The sequence below is a fragment of the Sminthopsis crassicaudata genome, chromosome 4 (assembly GCF_048593235.1).
Source record: "Sminthopsis crassicaudata isolate SCR6 chromosome 4, ASM4859323v1, whole genome shotgun sequence".
Lineage (NCBI taxonomy): Eukaryota > Metazoa > Chordata > Mammalia > Dasyuromorphia > Dasyuridae > Sminthopsis > Sminthopsis crassicaudata.
In genome coordinates this window covers 436,833,240-436,853,176 of record NC_133620.1, presented here as the reverse complement: position 1 = coordinate 436,853,176, position 19,937 = coordinate 436,833,240, and the positions used below count along the sequence as shown (strand labels likewise).

The following is a 19,937-nucleotide window of genomic DNA, read 5'->3' as shown; positions in this document are numbered from 1 at the left end:
ACTACCCAGATAGAGGTAGAGATACTGGAGAAATAAGAGTAGGTGTTATGAAATAGTAGTCACTTCATTGAACTGGAAGAAGCTTGGTGTTGGTAGCAATATTAGTCCAACCATTACCAGAATTATACAACATACCCCACCACCATGATTAGAGGAAGTTAGATAACTCAATAGTTAGAGCACAGACTTGAAGAGTTAGGAAGCTCTGAGTTCAAATCCAGCCTCGGACACTTACTACCTCTGTGATCCTGGGCAATCTATTTAACCTATGCTTGCTTCAATTTCCTTATCTCTAAAAAGGGAATGATAATAGCACTTATTTTTCAAAGTTCTTGTGAGGATCCAATGAGATAGTACTTGTTGTTTTGGTGGGATTTTTTAATTAATGTTTTTAGGTTATACATGTACATTCATTTTTTACATATTTCCATGAGTTATGTTGGGAGAGAAAAATCAGAACAAAAGGGAAAAGACATGAGAAAAAAAATCAGGAAAAAAGAGTGAAAATATCATCTGTTGATCACTTTTAGTCTTCTTAGTTCTCTGGATATAAATGGCATTTTCTATCCAAAGTTTATTGGAAATGTCCTGGCTTGCCAAATTGCTGAGAAGAACCAAGTCTATCATAGATGAGGTAGTATTTGTAAATCACTTAGCACAGTACCTAGCACATTGTAAGCACGTGTTAATTTTAGTTATTATTATAATATTATATTGTTATTAGTTATTAATATAGTCTTCTTGAAGACTTGTATTAAGAGTAAACATAATCACTGAAGGTAATTCATTCCACTTAAGATAGGTCTAAATCAGATGGCTAAGATCAATCTTTTTTGTGTTATTGGCCCCTTTTAAAATCTGGTAAAATTTATGGGCCCATTCTCAAAATAAATATATGATTTAGGGAAACAATAACATATCTATTATGCATCCTTTCCAGAATGCCTAGGATCCAATTCCAGATCAATGAAGGTTAGGACCAGTCATTTCTTTCTACTTTTCTACACTGCATTTTACTCATTGATAAATGAAAGTGTTAGATGTTTCATCTCCAATATCCTATGATTGATATCTGCACAAGGTCTGAAAACATCTTCATTATTTCATTGGCAATTTATCAAATTATCTTTAGAAGACTCCTAAAACCAGAGATAACTAGGAATTCCATCTCCTGATTCAAAGGAGAAAGACCTGATGAAAATACTATAAGACCATTCTGTGACCCCCAACTGTCTAACCTGTGGGAATTGGAAGGGAAATAATCATGGGGAAACATGATTCCTAGGAAAAGAATGCCCCGTAGCTCATGGCTTGGTGAAGGTATTACTATAGCAAAGAAGTCCCACTCCTGGATCCTTGAAGCCACCGACCCTCAAAATCTATACCCAGGATGGGAGAACCATGGAAATCTTTTTTTTTTACTCTAAACCTACCCCCCCCAAAACTCCCAGCAAATAGCAAGCTTAGTAGAACTTTTTGAAGGCTCTTTAGTAGTAAGACAGAAATGTTTTATGCTGCTATAAGAAATGACAAGCAAGATGATTTTAGAAAAATTTGGAAAGACTTACATGAGCTGATGCAAAATTAAATGAACAGAACCAGAAGGATGTTGTACACAGTAACAGCAATGTTGTACAATGAAGAACTGTGAATGACAGCTATTTTCAACAATGTAAAGATCCAAGGTAATCCCAAAGAGCTAATGATGAAGCATGCTATTCACCTCCAGAGGAAAAAAAAACTTATTGTTTGAATACAGGCTAAAGCATGCTATTTTTCATTTTTTCTTTCTTACATTCTTTTTATTTGAATCTTCATGTACAAAATGCCTAATATAGAAATGTTTTACATTGCTTACCATCTTAGCAAGAGGAGAGAACAGGGAGAAAAGGAGAGACAGAATTTGAAACTCAAAACTTTTATAAAAAATGTTTTAATATCTAACTGGAGAGGAAAAAACATTATTTAAAAAAAAGAAATGCTTTGCACTGATTATTTCTTCAGTGGTTACCCAGTTTTACCTAGCTGACAAAATGAATGGGGCTGTAAACTTTGAAGAAGAATCTTTAGGCCACTAAAGTAAGGCTGAATTGACCAATAATAGATAGTTCAGGTAGAATGCTTCCAAAAATCCCCTAGAAATTTCTGGAGAGATTAAAGACATTGTGTAATTGCTTCATCCTTTTGAGAATGATAAACTTCTTGGCTATTTTGGGTCATGTGGTACCTCAATGCTGAAAAATTTTTTGATTGCATTGCAGATAATCATGGACCAAAGTCTACCTTTCCCTTCAAGATGATAACAATGGGGATTGGGAAAGAGGAGAAAGGATTTTTCAGTTGTCTAAAAAAAAGTTTCTGCTCAATGCCTTTGGATTTGACTGGCATCTTCTGTGGGAAAGAATGGGTCCTTTCTCTAGCCATGATCAACCTGAAAATATTTCCCATATGGAAATCATAACTAGATGGATTTTCTCCTAGTATCCTGGCTACCATTGCCCCTTTTCTGATCTTAAGTAAATTAGAATTCCAGAGTATGTGTGTACAGGATTAGAGGTAGTCTTTTCCTTTTAAGTTTAAAAGATGGAGAGGTCCTGGCTTGGAACTAGCTGGAGGCAAGAGAAGCTTAAGCATTGGAGAGTTCAGCCAGCAAGAAAAAAGGAATGGCTGAAGCACAGCTATCCATTTGATTGGACATCGACAAGCCAAGGTAAAATAGAAAATGATATTCATAGGTTTGAAAATTTGCTTTGTGTTCCAAGAGGCTTAAATATGAGCACTGTTAGGATACTAATGATGGTTATAAATTAAGTTACTGAATCTTGTTGATTCATTTAGTCCTGTTACTGTGTTTTGTTCTTCTTTATGATTATAATTCTTTTTTGTACATGGAAGAATAATTTAGTTTCCAATAGCACATTTATATTGTACATTGAATACTTTTTATACCATCCTTTTGGAGAATCCATTAGACTTATAGATCATGGGTTATTATAGATTATAATCTAATTTACTATCATTAAAATTGCCTCCAGAATGCGGGAGTAGAAAACTTAACGAGCCACTGAGTGCAAGAAGATCAGCATCCTTACCAATGGCAGTTGGTACTAAACCAAGACCAATCTATATGACTGATCTAGGACAGAAGGAAGCACAGATTCTCAGATACTATAATTTTATTGATAAAAATCATTTAATGAATAAATTAATGGATAGGTATAAGTTCCAGCTGTGTATCAGGAACTATGCTTGACATTTAGAGAAAAAGGACAAGAAATACACTGTCCTCAAGTAGCTTACATTGGAAAGGAGGGTAGAGAAGTTAACAGGCATATATATATATATATATATATATATATATATATATATATATATATATATATATATATATATATATACACACACACACATACACACACACACACATACACACACACATATATATATATACATATATATATATATATATAAGCATATATATGTGTGTGCGTGTGTGTGTTTATGTATATGTATGTTTAAAACTACAAGGTAGTTGAAGGGATGGTAGCAACCAAGAGGTTTGAGTCAGGATTCCCATAGATGATATTTGAGTTGAGATAGTTATATGAAAATAAGATTAAAAAAAAACTGTTAGGCAATATGAAGGCAGCTAGACTGTGCAGTGAATACAGTGCTCCTGGCTTGGATCTGATTTAAAATTTGGCCCCAAACACTTACTATCTGTATGACCCTCTGCAAGTCACTTGATCCTGTTTGCCTTAGTTTCCTCATCTGTAAAATGAGCTGGAGAAGAAAATGAAAAACCTGTATCTCTTCCAAGAAAATCCCCAATGGGCTCAAAGAATCTGACATGACTGAACAAGAACAAAAAGCTAAGCATTATGTTTGCAAATACGAGAAAGAAAAACAGTTCCTCTCCTCAAGTAGTTTACAATCTGATGGGGAATTAGTACAAACTATATTGTCCACTACAGAGTGAAAGTGCTATCAGAATTCAGAGAAAAGAAATTACGTTGGTTGGAATAGCTAAAAAAGGACACTTCATATAGGGCAGGGGAAAGGCTATATTTTAAGTATGAGTAGATAGGGTATTGATAGAGGGCAGAAGGGAGGGTGGTCATTCTAGAAAAGAGAAGCAAAATTAGTGAAGGAACAGAAATGGGATATTCATGAAAGAGGAAAACATGACCTTAGGAAGGTTGAAGATAGAAGAATGTGTGCTGAGGACTGGTTATATCTAAGGGTAAACTGAGAGGTTAAACAGTCAGTTCAGACCCTTCACAAGATCATTCCAACCTAACATTCAAGATGATTCCACATTACTCCTGTGCTCCAACTCTGCATTCAAGCTAGAATAACCTCCTGTTTGTCCCACAATGTACAATCTTCCATTTCCTATCTCTTTAGCTACTTCCCAGGTCCAGAATTTACTCCTTTCTTACTTCCCTTTGAGGAATTCTAAACTCCCTTCATGATTCAGTGAAAGTACCACCCCCTCCTCTTCTGATTTCCTCCCCTTCTTTTTAATGTGGTCCAAACTTAACTGTAAACTGGAGATAAGGACAGAAGCTATCTCCCAGGGTTTTTTTAAGGATCAAATAAGAGAATATTTTTAAAGCACTTAGCACAATTCTTGGTACATAGTAAGTGCTTAATAATGCTTGCTGTCTTTTTTCCTCTCTTCTTTTTTCCTTTTCTTCCTTCCTCCCTTGAAGATTTCCTTTTTACTTTCCCTTCCTTTTTCTCTTCTCTTCCCTTCCCTTCCTTCCTTCTTTCTTTCCTTCATCCTTTCTTCTATCCTTCCTTCTTTCCTTTTGTTCCTTCCTTCCTTCTTTCCATCTTTCCTTCTTTCTTTTTGTTCCTTCTTTCCTTCCTTTTTTCTTCCCTCCCCACTTTCCTTCCTTCCTTCTGAACCCATTTGAAATTACTTTGTATATATACAAAAAAGTGGAGATTTTCTTAGTCTTTTGACCTTTATTTCTACATATTTTACCCAATACTATGATGAAAGTTTGTTGAAGACAGAGACTGTTCCATTTTAGATTTTGTTTTGTTTGATCACCTGTGCCTAGAAGTATATAGCAAGCATTTAAATAAATGTTTGTTAAATTGAATAAAATTTAATATTAAGGGGAAATCCAGGAAGAATTTAGGCTTAATGTGGTAGCCAATAAAGACATCTACCATACATTAGCAGATTAGTTCTTCATATATTTATCAAGGACTTTGTGCCTCACAGAAACCCCATGAGATAGATAATATATGTATGATTATCCTTATTTTACAGAGGAAGAAACTAAACAAATCTAAGGGACAGTATGTGGCTTACCTAGGGTCATGGTAAATGGAAATAAAAATAGGTAAATGAAATAGAATTGGTCAAATCTTCATAGGCTCCCAGTCTCTTAGGGTTACCACTCAGAAGTCACCCTTGACTCCTCATTCTCTCTCACCCCCCCATATCCAAGCTGTTGCCAAGGCCTAATAATTTCTTCCTCTACATCTCTCAAATATATCCCTTTCTCTTCTCTGACAGAATCTCTACTCTATTGCAAACCCTCCTCACCTCATGCCTGGAGTATTGCTATATCCTGCTGGGTCTAAGTGTCTCAAGTCTCTCCCCAACCTCTAAAATGATTTTCCCCAAACCCAAGACTGATCATCAATTGTACCTCATCCACCCCCTCCAGTAGTTCCCTCTTGCCTCTGGGAGCAAATTCCTCTGTTTGACATTCAAAGCCTTTCATAATCTAGCCCTGAGTGACCTCTCCAGCCTTTTTATACCTTACTCCCTGACTCATATTTCTCAGTCCAATAACACTGATGTTCTGGCTGTTACAAGAACAGGATACCCCAACTTCCAGCTCCTGACATGTTCTCTGGACATGCTCTTTGACACTGTTCCACATTCTTGTTATGCTCTCCTTCCTCTGCTCTGACTATTGACCATCCTGGCTTCCTTTTAAATCCCAACTAAAATCTCACTTTCTACAGGAATCTTTTCCCTACCTCTCTTAATACCAGTGCCTTCTCTCTGTTAATTATTACCTATTTATCCTGGATGTAACTCATTTTGTATATATTTGTGGGCATGTTGTCTGCCCCATTAGATTGTTCGCTCCTTGAAGATAGGGATTGTCTTTTGCTTTTTTCAGCATTCTTTGCACTTAGCACTGGGATATAAATAGATGCTTAATGATTGATTGCATATCCAGACTCCAAATAATTCTATGTTCTTCTGTCTACACTACAAGTTGCCTCATTATAAATTGGCCAGCCATTACACAACACAGAACAAGGTCAGGTGAAGATGAGGCAAAGGTCAGCTAGCTTTAATATGGATAAGGACTGAGTGAATTTGATTAATATTAATTCATTCATTAACAAACCTATTAACTAATGAGTATCTAGGGGACATACAAGTTGCCTGTTCTTAATGGGGCAGCTAGTTGGTGTAGTAGATAGAGCATCTGCCCTGAAGTCAGGAGCACCTGAGCTCAAATTTGACCTCAGGCACTTAACACTTGCTGGCTGTGTGACCCTGGGCAAGTCACTTAACCCCCATTGCTTCAGCCAAAAAAAATTATGCTTTAGTAGCAATGGTCAGGAATGTAAATAAAATATACAAATAACACAAAAATACAGAAATAAAACAATAAAATATAATTGTGAAAGTTTTTTTTGTATTGTAAATGTTATTGGATGACCATAGGCAGATTTTTCCCCCTTTCCAATCTCAGTTTTCTTATCTGTAAAAGAATATTTGCACTGTCTTTCTTTAGGAGCTATTATATAAAACAAAGTGCTGACTGAGTTGTTTGTTGTTTAATAGAAAAATATAATGATATGAGCTCAGATAAAAGAAAGCTCATTTCCAGATGGGAGGATCACATGATGGACAGGCAATATGAAAGCATCAAACATTTCTTCCCCCTGCCAAAAGGTGAATGAGTTGAACACTGCCTTGCATTTAGTAGTTGCCCAATGAATATCTGTTTATTTGGCAAGATCCAAAGTGACACCACTGGGAGGGAGGAATGCCCAAAGACAAAGTCTTACAATTTAATCATCTATCCCCAAGTCCCCAGTGACTCTCCCTCCAACTCCATTAGCATAGTATGTGAAGAATAGGATTCCTCCTGCCAATTCCCCTCACCTTTTGTTCCCTCATTTCCAATAATACTTAAAGAGGTAGGGAAAGTAAGCTTTTGTTACTGGCTTTGACTAACTTAACTCCTTTGATCCCTTTTGTTCCCAGTCTGAGGATTAATGGTTTTCAAATCCTCCTGCTGAGAAGGGAGATTCTATGGCAGTAGAAGCTACAAGGCAAGATGATTGTTTGTTCATTTCATATCTCATGAATGGTAGCTGTGGCCATTCTGGAAGGGCCTGACATCTACCCAGCACTTAATAGAGTGCTTATCACACAGGAGGCAATGAATAAATGTTTGTTAAATTGAATTACATTAGGTCCCCAAACAACCCTCCAACTCACCTGCCACAGAGCCTGGAATTTCTGATTCCCTAATGTTGAGAAAGTTGTCCTATAGGAATACCCTGTTTCATGCTAATGCCCCATGGGAAAGAGAAAATATTAAATCCTTAAGACCTTAGAATACCATGATTCAAGTGCCTATAAGAAATCTTTTAAGTCATTTTGCAGAGGAAGAATGAAGGATTCAAAGACTTGGCAGGGATTGGCCAAAGTCATATAGATACAGATAGTAGCCAAACTGGACACTAGACTTCAGGTCTGAGAAAGCACTGCACATGGTACAAAGAGTGCTGTCTCTCTGAACTCATGTCAGAAGACCTGGGTTCAAATCTTGCCTCTAATAATTATTTAGCCATCTGACTTTGGGCAGATTCCTTAATCTCCCTAACCCTCAGTTTCCTCATTTATAAAATGAGGCAGTTGCACTAGATCCTAGTCTTGTGCTTTGCCCTACTTTAGCGTACAGGCAGCCAACTCTGCAGTCTAATATTTTCCCCCTTTACAGCCTAGTTCAGCATACAGTCAGCTAGCTGATGCAATGGATATAGTACCAGGCCTAGAGTCAGGAAGACACATCTTCCTGAAAACAAATCTGACCTCAGACACTTCTCAATTGTATGATGAGGGAGCCTCACTTAACCCTCAGTTTCCTCATGTGTAAAATAAGCTGGAGAAGGATGTCAAACCACTCCACTATCTCTACCATGAAAACACCAAATGGAGTCACAAAGACTTGGACAGAAGGGAAAACAAATGTACAATGAAATTCTAATGTGCCAGCTGTAATTTCGTTGATCAGATTTAAGATTGACTAGGGATCTTGTGAGTCTGTGAGAGAAGGGACATAAAGCCTAAGTGTTGAGGAAAGGTCTTTAAGTTGAGAGGCTTACCGTGGTCAGATTCAGTGGGTACAAGAATAAAGAGGAGGGCTCTGGTATGTCAGGGGCTAATGTGATGGAACTGAGTGCCTGCATTTCTATAGTACTTTAAAGTTTACAGAATGTTTTACATAAACACTCTTATTATAGCCTCACAATAACCCTGTGAAGTAGGCATTATGATTATTACATCCATTTTGTAGACAAGAAAAGAGATTCTCAGAGAAGTTAGGTGGCTTGCCTGTAGATTCTCAGCTAATTAATATCAGAGACAAAATTCACATCTATATCTTACACGAGTCTAACAATCATCCATTTGAGGTATCCATCTTCATGTCTCTCTTAGTGGCCCTAAAAGGAAAGGCTGGAGCTCTACCTGTCTTAAAATTTTCCTAAGAACTGGCTCTCCAACTCCTTTGCATCTCTGAACAGTACTGGGAACTTCTGGACTAGGTAACTTCCTCTATTAATATAGGTTGATGCCTTCTTGGAGTACTGAGAGTTTAGTGATTCATCATCAGCCAGTATGACAGACCAGAAGCCCTCACTCATCCAATTTCAACATACCTCTCAGCCTGGGACCTTTTCCCATATGGCATCCTCTTTCTTTAATACCTCTTAAAACACCTAGCTAGCTCTAATATGATAAACTAAGAGGTAAAAGTCCAGATCTTCTTGGCTCTGAAGCCAGCTCTTGAACCTATTATATGATACCGCCTCTTGCTGAACTACAAGAAACTGAAAGCTATAATCCTCATTCTAAACTCTTTTGACTATTTGTAATTTTTTCAACCTTCCAGGTAGCACCCAGGTATTCCCCAAGAGATAGAATGATAAGAAAAATATTAACACTAGACTGAAATTTGGACTCTATCCTTTATCAATCCTCTTTTATTGTTTTTGTTTTTTAGTCTTGTCTGATTCTTGATGACCCCATTTGGAATTTTCTTGGCAACTTTTTTTTTTACAGATGAGGAAACTGAGGCAAATTGGGTTAAGTGACTTACCCAGGATCACATAGCTAGCATCTGAAATTAGATTTGACCTCTATCTATCTACTTTACCACCTAACTACCCTCTTTCCTTTATTTTAGTTCCTTAAATGCTCTGTCTCTACTTCCTCAGCTGTAAAATGAGGTTTGAATTAGAGGGACATAAAGGACAGGAGATCCAAAGTGTAGCCCTTATTACTTTATTTACTGTGGGGCCCTGGATGAATCACTTTACCTATCTGTGCCTCAGTTTTCTCATTTGTTCAATCGAAATACAAACACTTGCATTACCTATCTCCTTGGGCAATTTTGAGGAGTGTTCTATAAACTTGAAAGCCCTATAAAGATGTGGGTTTTTATTATTTTAAGTTTCCTTCCCCTCCAATATTCTGGGAGCTGAATTGAACACTGGTGCCCTCCCTTGGTACATTATAAAATCAGTCTCTGTCTGTATCATGACAAAGTCTCAAAGAAGGGTTTTGCATAATAAGCAGACTTGGCAAAAGAGGATAGCTGCTTGCTAAGTTAGAGAGAAGTCTATAATTAGGCTGTCACAACATCAGCAAAAGTATATAATAAACGTAACAGGAGAAGAAGTTGGAAAATTACATTGAATCTGCTAGGACCTCCGGTGGGGACTAGTGGGTACCTGGGTACAAATCACCACAGTTGAGGTTCACTGTTTTGCTTGTGTGTTTCCTTCTCTTGTGATAAAGCAGTCAGCCAGAGAGAGTAGGCCTTCCTGTTTCCCCTTCATTGCCCCAGCTAATCCCCCCTTCTTCTTTTCTCCCTCCCTCCACAAGTGACCCTTTGGTTTTCTTCCATGATTCTGTCATTGGGCCTTACAGGTCTCCGTTCAAAGGAGAAGGGATTTACCTAAGAAGCAGATTATATTAACCAACCAGCACCAGTTCCCTCCTCTTTTCCTATCTGAGCTGTCTCAGCCTTGGGTTATTATTTCTTTCTTTCCTATGTTACAATCCATGTGATCATAATGTAAACAGGCACTGAGATCCAGGGGAATAGTTCCCTTAATCATTCCCCAAACATTTATTAAATGCCTATTACATCTCTCCCATACTCCGATAACAAACACACATACACCAAGAAAAAGTGTTCCTGCCTTAAAGGATCTTATACTCTAGTGGAGGAAGATAACACATGAAGGGGAGTTGGAAGGAAGCTGATGAGTTGTAGAGCCTCTGTGGAAATCTGGGCCAAGAAAGATAAGGCAAAAGTTAGCCCATCAGAGTTCAGCGACCCAGAGGTGCGTGCCATGTTACATGTTGCCTTACAATTCTTTCTCTTTGCTCAAGAAAGCAAAGTCCTGAGGACAGGGACTTCTTTTCCATTTTTCTTTCCATCCCTTACACCTGTGAGGGTGCAGGGTACATAATAGGTATTTAGGAAATGGTTAAAATGTTTCTTTAAAGTCAGACCATGATAACGTATTTCTTCCTTTTTCTTTAATCTCTTTAAGAATTCAGAGAAGTTGTAGGTGTTTGTTTCATTAATCCTCCTGACATTTGTGCCAGGTATTGGGCGTATCTCTGGTCCTATTTTACCAATAGGGAATGAGACACAGATTTACTCAATGAGCCTTGAGGGTGTTGGATCAAGAAGTGTTCTGGTCTTGTCTCTTCCCTGAATTAGTTTTCTCTATTTTCCAAACAATTGGCTTTTAATCATCCTGAAACTAGAGGATTGGGGAAGGGGGTCAAATCTGACTTGGCTTCTTTCTGGAAATTCACAAACCTAAGCAGTGATTATGCCATTCTTTAAGTTGTAGTTACAGAAGACTTTGTTTTTAGAATAAATAACTTCAATGACTTTTTTTTTTCATTTTAGACCTTGTTAAATCAATAACACTTGTTTCTTTGCAACTTTTACAGGATGCTGTGAAGCTTATCATACAATGGGAAGAGATAACATTTTAAGACATACTGAGAAAATGTCCTCTCCAACACCTTATCTTTTAGAGAGTAATGTGCTAAAAAGCCTTGGAAAAATGACTGGTTACCGGGGCATCTCTACTATCTAGCTATCTTCCTGGATTGTAGCTGGCCAAACTAGTCCATTTTGGCTCTCAAGCCAATTCAACCCAGAGCCAACTCACTGTTCATGTGGATTTTTTAGCATCCAAAAGGATTTTCATCATCTTTGTCCAACTACAGATTCAGACACAGGTTATGCTAGTGAAGAGATGCTTAGTTGGAAGTTGGAAAACTGGTCTAAAATTACTTACAATTATAAATGGAACATGAGACATGGAAAGGATTTCAGAAATCATCCAGTCCAACCATGTCATTTTATGGAGGAGGAAATTGACGCCCAGAGAATTTGTCAAATCAGCTGTGAGGGTAGGGTGAAAGGGAGATTATAGACTTTGGATTTTTCTAGAAAGGTACCCTATAATTAGCAATAATAGCTCAAATGTATACAACACTCTATATTCGCATGATTTATCTCATCTAATCCTCACAACAACCCTATGAAGTAGGGAGTGTAAGTATTACTACCCCCATTTTACAGATCAGGAAGCTGAGACTAAACAAGATGAAATGATTTGACTCTTAAGTGGGAGAAGCAGGTTTTTTTAGCACCCTCCCCCCCAACTCTTTCTTATGCACCATGTTCCCTGTCAAGCAAATGGGATTACAATGCACTATCAGGAGTTGTAAGATTTATTTTCAGATTGTCTTAAGTTTTCTATTCCTTATATTGTGATAACAACTTCTTTTAAAAATATATACATTAGAAACTTAGCAAAAATCCCGCTAAAGGCATGAAGGAAAATTAAGAATTCAACCGATGGATATGTAACATATTAGAAAGGAAACTACTGGATCTAAATCTGAAATTATAGGATTACAAAGTAATTCTTCCAAAGCAAGCACTTCTTTACTCTGTTATTAAATAAATCAAAGTATGCCTTTGGTAAAGTGAAAAGAATTGGATTTGAAGTCCAAGGACTTGGATTCAAATTCTATGTGACTTTAGGGAAGTTGCTTCCTAACTTCTAGACCCCAGTTTCTTCATCTGTAAAAAGAGGGGAAGGGTATTTGATTAGATATTCTCTGAGATCCTGTTTAGTTCTGCATCCTCTATATCAACTTCCCTTCTGTGTACCTCATTTTCCTCATATGTAAAATGGGAGTGAAGTGAGCTAAATGATTTCTAAGGACCCTTCAAACTTTAAGCCTATGGATCTTGTATTAAGAACCAGACAAGTGTTAAGTTTGAGATTTCAAGGCTAAAACTGATTTTGATTTTGAATTTTGTATATTTAAATAATACATCCACACAAATGTTTAAGTGACATGAAGTATTCCCTCCTATCGAATTTTTGCACTGCTCCCTGTCTCACTGTAAGACACACTTAGGTAATTGAAGCATAGAAAATGACTTTATTTTTGTTTTCAAACCAGGCAAGTGTGATCTAAGATCAAGCAAAGAGTTTGTGGAAATTTGTATCCAAATGGATTCAAATTTTTTTTCTTATAAATAGCCTTTTTCCTAATTTGATTCACTCAGTACAAAGACTGTGCTTTACCTCCACCCTCTTTCCTCCCTAGCAATTGAGGTTACTCCTAACTCTTAAAGCCCCTTCCCTCCTTGATCTTGTGCATGAGCTTCAGCTGTGGACAGCTCCCACCAGTTACAGCTAGTGATTCTCACTTTGTAAATAACTAAATTCACAAAACGGAAGATAGAAAGAAATGGACTTTGAAAAAGACAAGATAGTTTTCCCTAAGGAGCAGGAAGATCTAGACCTGACTCAATGGATTCTGAAATGACTCACAGTTATAGAAATGTAGTGTTTGTCTGAAACATAATCCTATGATGTACATCTGTAAAGTGCTTGAAAGCCATTTCTCTCAGCTGGGAGTGGGGATGGGGATAGACAAAGGAGAGAAAGGAAACTAGTGCTTTTTTAATATCAAAATTTGGCAAAGAAATTAGGAGAGAGGAAAGAGATAGAGACAGAGTGAGACAGAAACAGAGATGGAGAGAAAGAGACAAAGAGTCTGAGACACAAATATGATTTTAATCTATTTCTGTTTTTTTTTTCCTCATGGTTTTCCCTTTTCGTTTTGATTTTTCTCTCTCTACATTTCTCAATATGTATTTAAAAAATTTCCCTCTCAATAGGATTCATTTGGAAACATGTATCAAAAAATAAATGTACATGGATAACCTTAAAATTTTGTTTTTTTTTTTTTTAAAGAAGTAATAGGTATATTCCTTGTTCCTTACTGTCACTTTTAGTTCCTCTCTGTTCCCTCACTATTTGACAATATCTCCTGCTTTGAGCTTTACTTCATCCTATACCCACCCCCATCATACACACCCATCCAAGTTATAATTACCTTCTGGACCCCAAGGTATTTTCCTTTTTTCTCAAAAGGAAAGCAATTTGCATTTATGTAGTGCTTAATATCTAACAGCTGTCATGATAAGTGCATTTATAAATATTATCTCATTTGATCCTCATAACAACCCTGTGAAGTAGGTGCTATTATTATCCCTTTTATAGCTGAGGTCACTGTGGCAAACAGTGATGAAGTGCCTTGCCCAGGGTCAAAGAGACAGTAACAGATAGGTCTGAAGCTGAGTTTGAACTCAGCTCTTCCAGACCTTCATTCCAGCTCACTTATTCTTGGGGACTTTATTAATGAATTTGATATCCCCTCACATGGCCTACCAGTTCATCAGCCTCCTCAACTCCCATGACTTTCACTCCAACCTAGTCATACTCAAAGACACACTGAACTCACCATCTTTTATAGGTATTTTGCTTCTATGATTCTCTTGCCTTTTTTTAATCTTCACTATAATGTCCAGTTAATCTCTCCTTCCATACTCTTTCAGTCCTTCAGCCTTCCTCTGACCTCATATTCTTTATTTTTTGGTCTTGATTCTTTAGCTAGTCAATCCTCTGATCTTGATCACCTTTCTACCTTCCTCTACTACCAGTCATTCTTTCCCAAACCTGTCTTTGTATGCCCCAGAGTACACTGATACCCTGAATGCTTGTTGAACTAATACTTCTATTGCCTCCTTCACAAGCTGGTTATAAGAATAAAGTATAATATAAATGCCAGTCATTACTATTTTTATTAATTCAGAGAGTAAAGGGAAGTTCATTGGGAAAAGGAGATAGCCCACTAGATTAGGAACAGAACTATATATAATGGTCCTTGCTCTGATGTTCCCTTGGTGGAAGAAGGGTGTTCAGTTGGCTTGTGTGCCACATTTTCACATATTTTTCTATTTGTATTTTTTAATGTATATGCTTATATGTGCCCCATTATCTCTCCTATTATTATGTAAGCTCTTGTAGACTAGAGATTGTCCCAACCTTGCACTTTTATCCACATGGAGAAGCCCAGTGCCTTGCACCTAGTTGGCACTTAATACTTGTTAATTGATTGAAATGTGTTGTGAGATAGCAGAGATGGTACATCCCCATTTTACAGAGAGAGAAACCAAAGCTTAGAAGAGTGGTACTATTTACCAATAGTCACATAGGTGATAATGATCAGAATTCTGACTCAGACCTAAGCCTTTGACTATAATTTGCTGCCTTTTTCACTCAAGAATCCTAGATCCAAAACTGGCAACAAAAATTTTAGATTAACTCTTTCATTTTATAGGTAAAGATGAGGCCAAGGAACTTGAAGTCATTTTCCTAAAATGTACAGGAAGAAAACACCAGGGGGAAAATTTGAATCCAGATCTTCTGACTCCAGAGTCTATACTTTTTCCATTAAACTAAATTATTTCCCCAGAAGAATCCTTTCTTTTTCCCCCATCTGCTCTCCCAATAGACATGTCACAAAATGTTTCTTATAAAGAAAAATGCCAGGAGGAAGTCAGTGATCAGAAGTGAAGGATCATCTACTGAATGACCAACGACCACAAAAAATATTGTGCATTTATGTAGCCCTTACTATATGTCTTTGTGTTCTATCCACTGAACTACTTTGCAAAGAAGTGAAGACCACAAACTCCATGAATATGCTTTTGATTCCTCCTTTTGGTCCAATGCCATTTCCTTTCATTATCAGCATATTGATGCAAGGGGAGTATTTATTTGGATAACTGGGATGGGATGCCCTGGCAAGAATTAGCCCATCATATGTGTTCTGGAACAGTGGACCACCCCATTGTGCCTCACAGATCTAGATGGTGTCTAGCAGTTACTTTGTGAGTACGGTCTCCTCCATCTTTTTTTTTTTTATTTTGTGGAGACAAAAAACCAGGTTGACAAGCTGACAAGATCTTAAAGCTAAAAGTAACTCTAAGGGTTCACCTAATTATAACCTTAAGGGTTTAATGTCAGAAGGAGATTTAGAACTCATTCAGTCCACCTACCTCCTCATCTTATAAATAAAATGAAGCCCTGACTCCTGCCCAAAGTTTATGGCCAGATCCCCAGGCTCCAAACAGAACACTCTTAACCACTTCCCCCCAGCAAACTCAGGGATGGTAGAGTGGGAGGTGTACAGGAAATGAGCCTCCAAGCTCGGCTCTAGTCCCAGTGCTATTAGTGACCTTGGGCAAACAATTTAGCCGCTCTAAATCTGTTTCTTCATCTGTGAAATGGAGATAATCATACCTGCCTTTATTACCTTATTGATACCTCAGGATCAAATGAAATGGTGTACATGAAAACCTTTGAAAAGTACAGGCAGATATGGTGAATTATTGTGCAAGATATTCCACACCCCCTTGGGATCTCTTTTCAATGTTTCACAATCACCATTGTCAAAAAAAAAAAACACTCCTTTCTGTCTAATCTTAATCATTTCTGCTAAAAAAATTTAAGTCTGTGTTTTCCTGTTTGTTCAGAACAAAACAATTGAAATGAAAACTAGCTAACTGCTATCCCTGTATTTTTTTTTCCTTTGATCTAGCTATCCCTGTATTTTTTTTTCCTCCTTAGATCTAGAGATGGAAAGAAGGAAGGAGGAAGAAGGGAGGGGAGGGGAGGGGAAAGATGGGAGGGGAGAGGAGGGGAGGAATGGGAGGGGAAGGGGAAGGAGTAGGGAGGGGAAGGGAGGGAAGGGAAGGGAGGGAGGAAAAGAAGGGAAGGAAGGGAGGAAAGGAAGGGAGGAAGGGAGGGAGGAAGGAAGGAAGGAAGGAAGGAAGGAAGGAAGGAAGGAAGGAAGGAAGGAAGGAAGGAAGGAAGGAAGGAAGGAAGGAAGGAAGGAAGAGAGAGAAAGAGAGAGAAAGAAAAAGAGAAAGAAAGAGAAAGAAAGAAAGAAAGAAAGAAAGAAAGAAAGAAAAAGAAAGAAAGAAAGAAAGAAAGAAAGAAAGAAAGAAAGAAAGAAAGAAAGAAAGAAAGAAAGAAAGGAAGGAAGGAAGGAAGGAAGGAAGGAAGGAAGGAAGGAAGGAAGGAAGGAAGGAAGGAAGGAAGGAAGGAAGGAAGGAAGGAAGGAAGGAAGGAAGGAAGGAAGGAAGGAAAAAAAAGAAGGAATTTAATCTGGAAGGGAGAAGATTTGAGGGTGGAGGTGGGGGAAGAGATAATAGATGTTTTCAAATATCTAAGTAACTAAAGAAAAATCAGTCCCCAGAAGAGAGAACCAGGCTCAGTGAGTAGAAGCACAAAGAGAGATTTCAATTCAATATAAGGAAGAATTTTCTAATAATTACCTGCCCCAAAAACTGAAATAAGTTTATTGCTATAGGGGAGGCCCCCATCACTGGTGTCCTTCATTTATTGAGGACATTGTAGAGGGAGTTCATGATCAGGTAGAGGTTAGACTAAATAACTTCTACATTCATTGTAGCTTTGCATTTATTTATCCTTGTACATGTTGTTTTCCCTCCATAAAAGGTAAGCTCTGTATTCTCAGAACGCAGAATGGGGGCCTTGCAATAAACAGATAGATTACAAGCCTTTATTAAGTGCTTAATATCTGTCCATTATTATACTAAAAGTCAAGGATACTAATGCAAGCAAAAATAAAGACAGCCCCTACCCTTGAGGAGATAACATTCTAATGAGGGAAAATAATACCTAAAAGGGAACTAAAAAGCAGAGGGAGAAGGGTGCTCCACTGAGGAAAGGTGATGAAATTCATGGTACTTAATTAAAATATGCTGATTTGATGGATTAAATAAGATTCTATGACTTTACTATAATTCTCTTCTCTAAATTTCATAATCATGATTCTTATCACTTTGTAAGCCTTGTTTTCCAATCTTTTAATAATAACCTTCAAGTTGTTGCCAAATCTTAAGTGGATATACAGTGGGATCTGTGAGTTATCAGATCTATGAATTAGCATCAATCTGAGTCACATTTTCCCCCATTAGTCCAGATGTGGTATTCCCAGAGCCTATCAAGAATACATATGTGAGCAGCCCTGGGAATTATTCCACTTATGGGAAAGTTTGAAATGCACATTTTCTGAAAAAGCTCTTCCCTCAAAAACAAAACAATTGTCTCTCATCTGTGTATTGGGGTGTGTGGAGTTGGATTCCAGCTCAGTAGTCAATCCAAATACCTTTATTCTCACACATTAAATAATTACAACAAAACTTGCACTGCTGCCCTGATGGGTTGCTAAGATAAAAACACTTCTTAAACCATAAAACACTATACATGTGAGCTTACCTTAAATATTATTGTTTCTATTGATGCATAATTTGCTTGTGATCTTTTTTTATTCCATACACAATGAAACTAATCTGTACAAAGAACAACAACAAAAAAAAAAAATGACGTTGGGAGAGGGAAAGCTTCATAATAATGCTTGACAAGATAATGCTTGAAAATGTAGTGAGCTCCTCAGACCTGGATGTATTCAAGCAGACAGGCTAGGGAGAAAAAAAAATCATTATTCATGGATAGTATAAAGGACTTTTCTACACAAGGAGGGATATTAGAGTATGTGAGCTTTGTGCACTCAAACACATGTGTATATATATATATTTATATATTTATATATATATATATATATATATATAATGTTTCAGCCCAGATACCCACATTGTATTCACAGATTTGATATAATAAGACAAAGCCTCACATGAGAAAGTCAAATCCAATCTTGAGGCATTAGGGTAGGTCTTTGGAATGGTATGATAGGAAAATTCAGTTTTTCACCTAATTTTTGGTTTTCTACCATGCTGAGGAATGTTTGCTCTATTTCATTATATCCTTTTGCATTAAATCAACTGTACAAACCCATACTTCAGAGACCTGGCTTTAGGAGACATTCTTAATTGTGGGCAAAGGAAATCTTAATTGGATAAAGGGAGCATCAACCAATTAAGCCTAAAGGTAAATAGCAGGTAGTTCTAGGAGGAAACTAGGTCAGACTAAAAATCCATAAGCAACAATCTGGGAAGAAAGAATACCATTAACCGATCCATTGACCAACTTAAGAAGTGAAGGGCCTCGGTAAGGCAAGCTAAGATTGCGGGCAATCAGAGACTTGGCCATACAGAAACAGGAACTAGGTGTGCAGTGGTCAGGATGTGGTGTCTGCAAGGATTATTTGCTCACTAAACTCCCTCCTCATCTAGATTTTAGCTCCATTTTACTCATAGCTTTTGACACAGTATACAGTCACCGAGCGTTATTACATCCTGTGTATTTCTTAAAGAGATTTGGGATCACAGATGTCCAGCCAAAACACACTTTAGAGATAGTCTAAGGATTCTTAATCTTTTGGGGGATGTAATGGACCTCTTTGGAAGTCTGGAGAAGCCCAAAGGAACTCTTTTTTTTTGAATGATGATTTTTAATATGTAAAATAAAATAGATAGGATTGCAAAGGCAACCAATTAACATTGAAATGTAACTGTCAGTTTTTTGTTTTTTTTTAATTCATGGAGCTCAGATTAAGAACACTTGATCTAAGCAAGTTCCCTCATTTTACAGATAAGGATCTAAGGTCCAGAGGTCTACACAAGTAGTCAATGGTATTTGAACCCAGAACTGCTGATTCCAAATCTGGAACTCTTTGTCCGACACTTCTAGTACAAGTCTAGGCCATGGATCATGTCCCTTGTTTGAAATCTGTCTTGCACTGGCCCTGAGCTTGATGCTTTCCTATTGCATATAGAAGTTGACCTTTTAGAAATTGATGTGGCCAAGTCTGAGTATGGCACCATACAAACAACTCCCAAGACTGAGAAAAAAAGTCTACCTCACTTCACCTTCCCTCAGGGTCTACTTTCCTCCCTCCCCTTCTCACCCTCCATAACTCACTGACAATGGCACTTCATATTTGGAGCTAGTGATTCGCCGATACATTTGGAGCAGTTTGCCTTTTTCCTACCTTCATCTGTGTCTCACCACGTTCTGACAGCAGTTCTTCTGGCGAGGTCTCATTCTATATCCATGGGCATCAGCTGACTGACAAAGGAATGAAGTCAGAGCTATGGATGATGATGATTTCTCACCAAAGTTTCCTCAGGTGCTTTGGGGAAGCCCACTGTCTTTTTCTTTAGGACAAAATACAAATTCTTCAACACTAACATTCTGGCCTTCTGGCTACAATCTACCTCTCTGGGCTTATCTTATTTTATTTTTCTCTAGATACTATTCATTAG

General features: G+C 37.5%; 1 protein-coding gene and 1 long non-coding RNA gene across 3 annotated transcripts in view; both read right to left on the bottom strand.

Moving 5' to 3' along the window:
• The window catches only part of TENT5C (terminal nucleotidyltransferase 5C), a 37,933-nt gene extending 29,469 nt beyond the window's left edge, over positions 1-8,464 (bottom strand). The window contains exon 1 of one of the 2 annotated variants that reach the window (XR_012481401.1): positions 8,386-8,464. The gene's annotated coding sequence lies outside the window, so the exon portion shown is untranslated. The remainder of the gene's footprint in view (positions 1-8,385) is intronic. The other variant, XM_074263220.1, reaches the window with a different exon arrangement.
• Positions 8,465-18,032: 9,568 nt separating this feature from the next.
• Positions 18,033-19,937, bottom strand: part of LOC141541427 (uncharacterized) — a 37,009-nt gene continuing 35,104 nt past the window's right edge. The window contains exons 2-3 of the long non-coding RNA XR_012481796.1: positions 19,664-19,740; positions 18,033-18,194 (exon numbers count right to left, since the gene is read on the bottom strand). This is a non-coding gene — a long non-coding RNA (uncharacterized LOC141541427). The remainder of the gene's footprint in view (positions 18,195-19,663; positions 19,741-19,937) is intronic.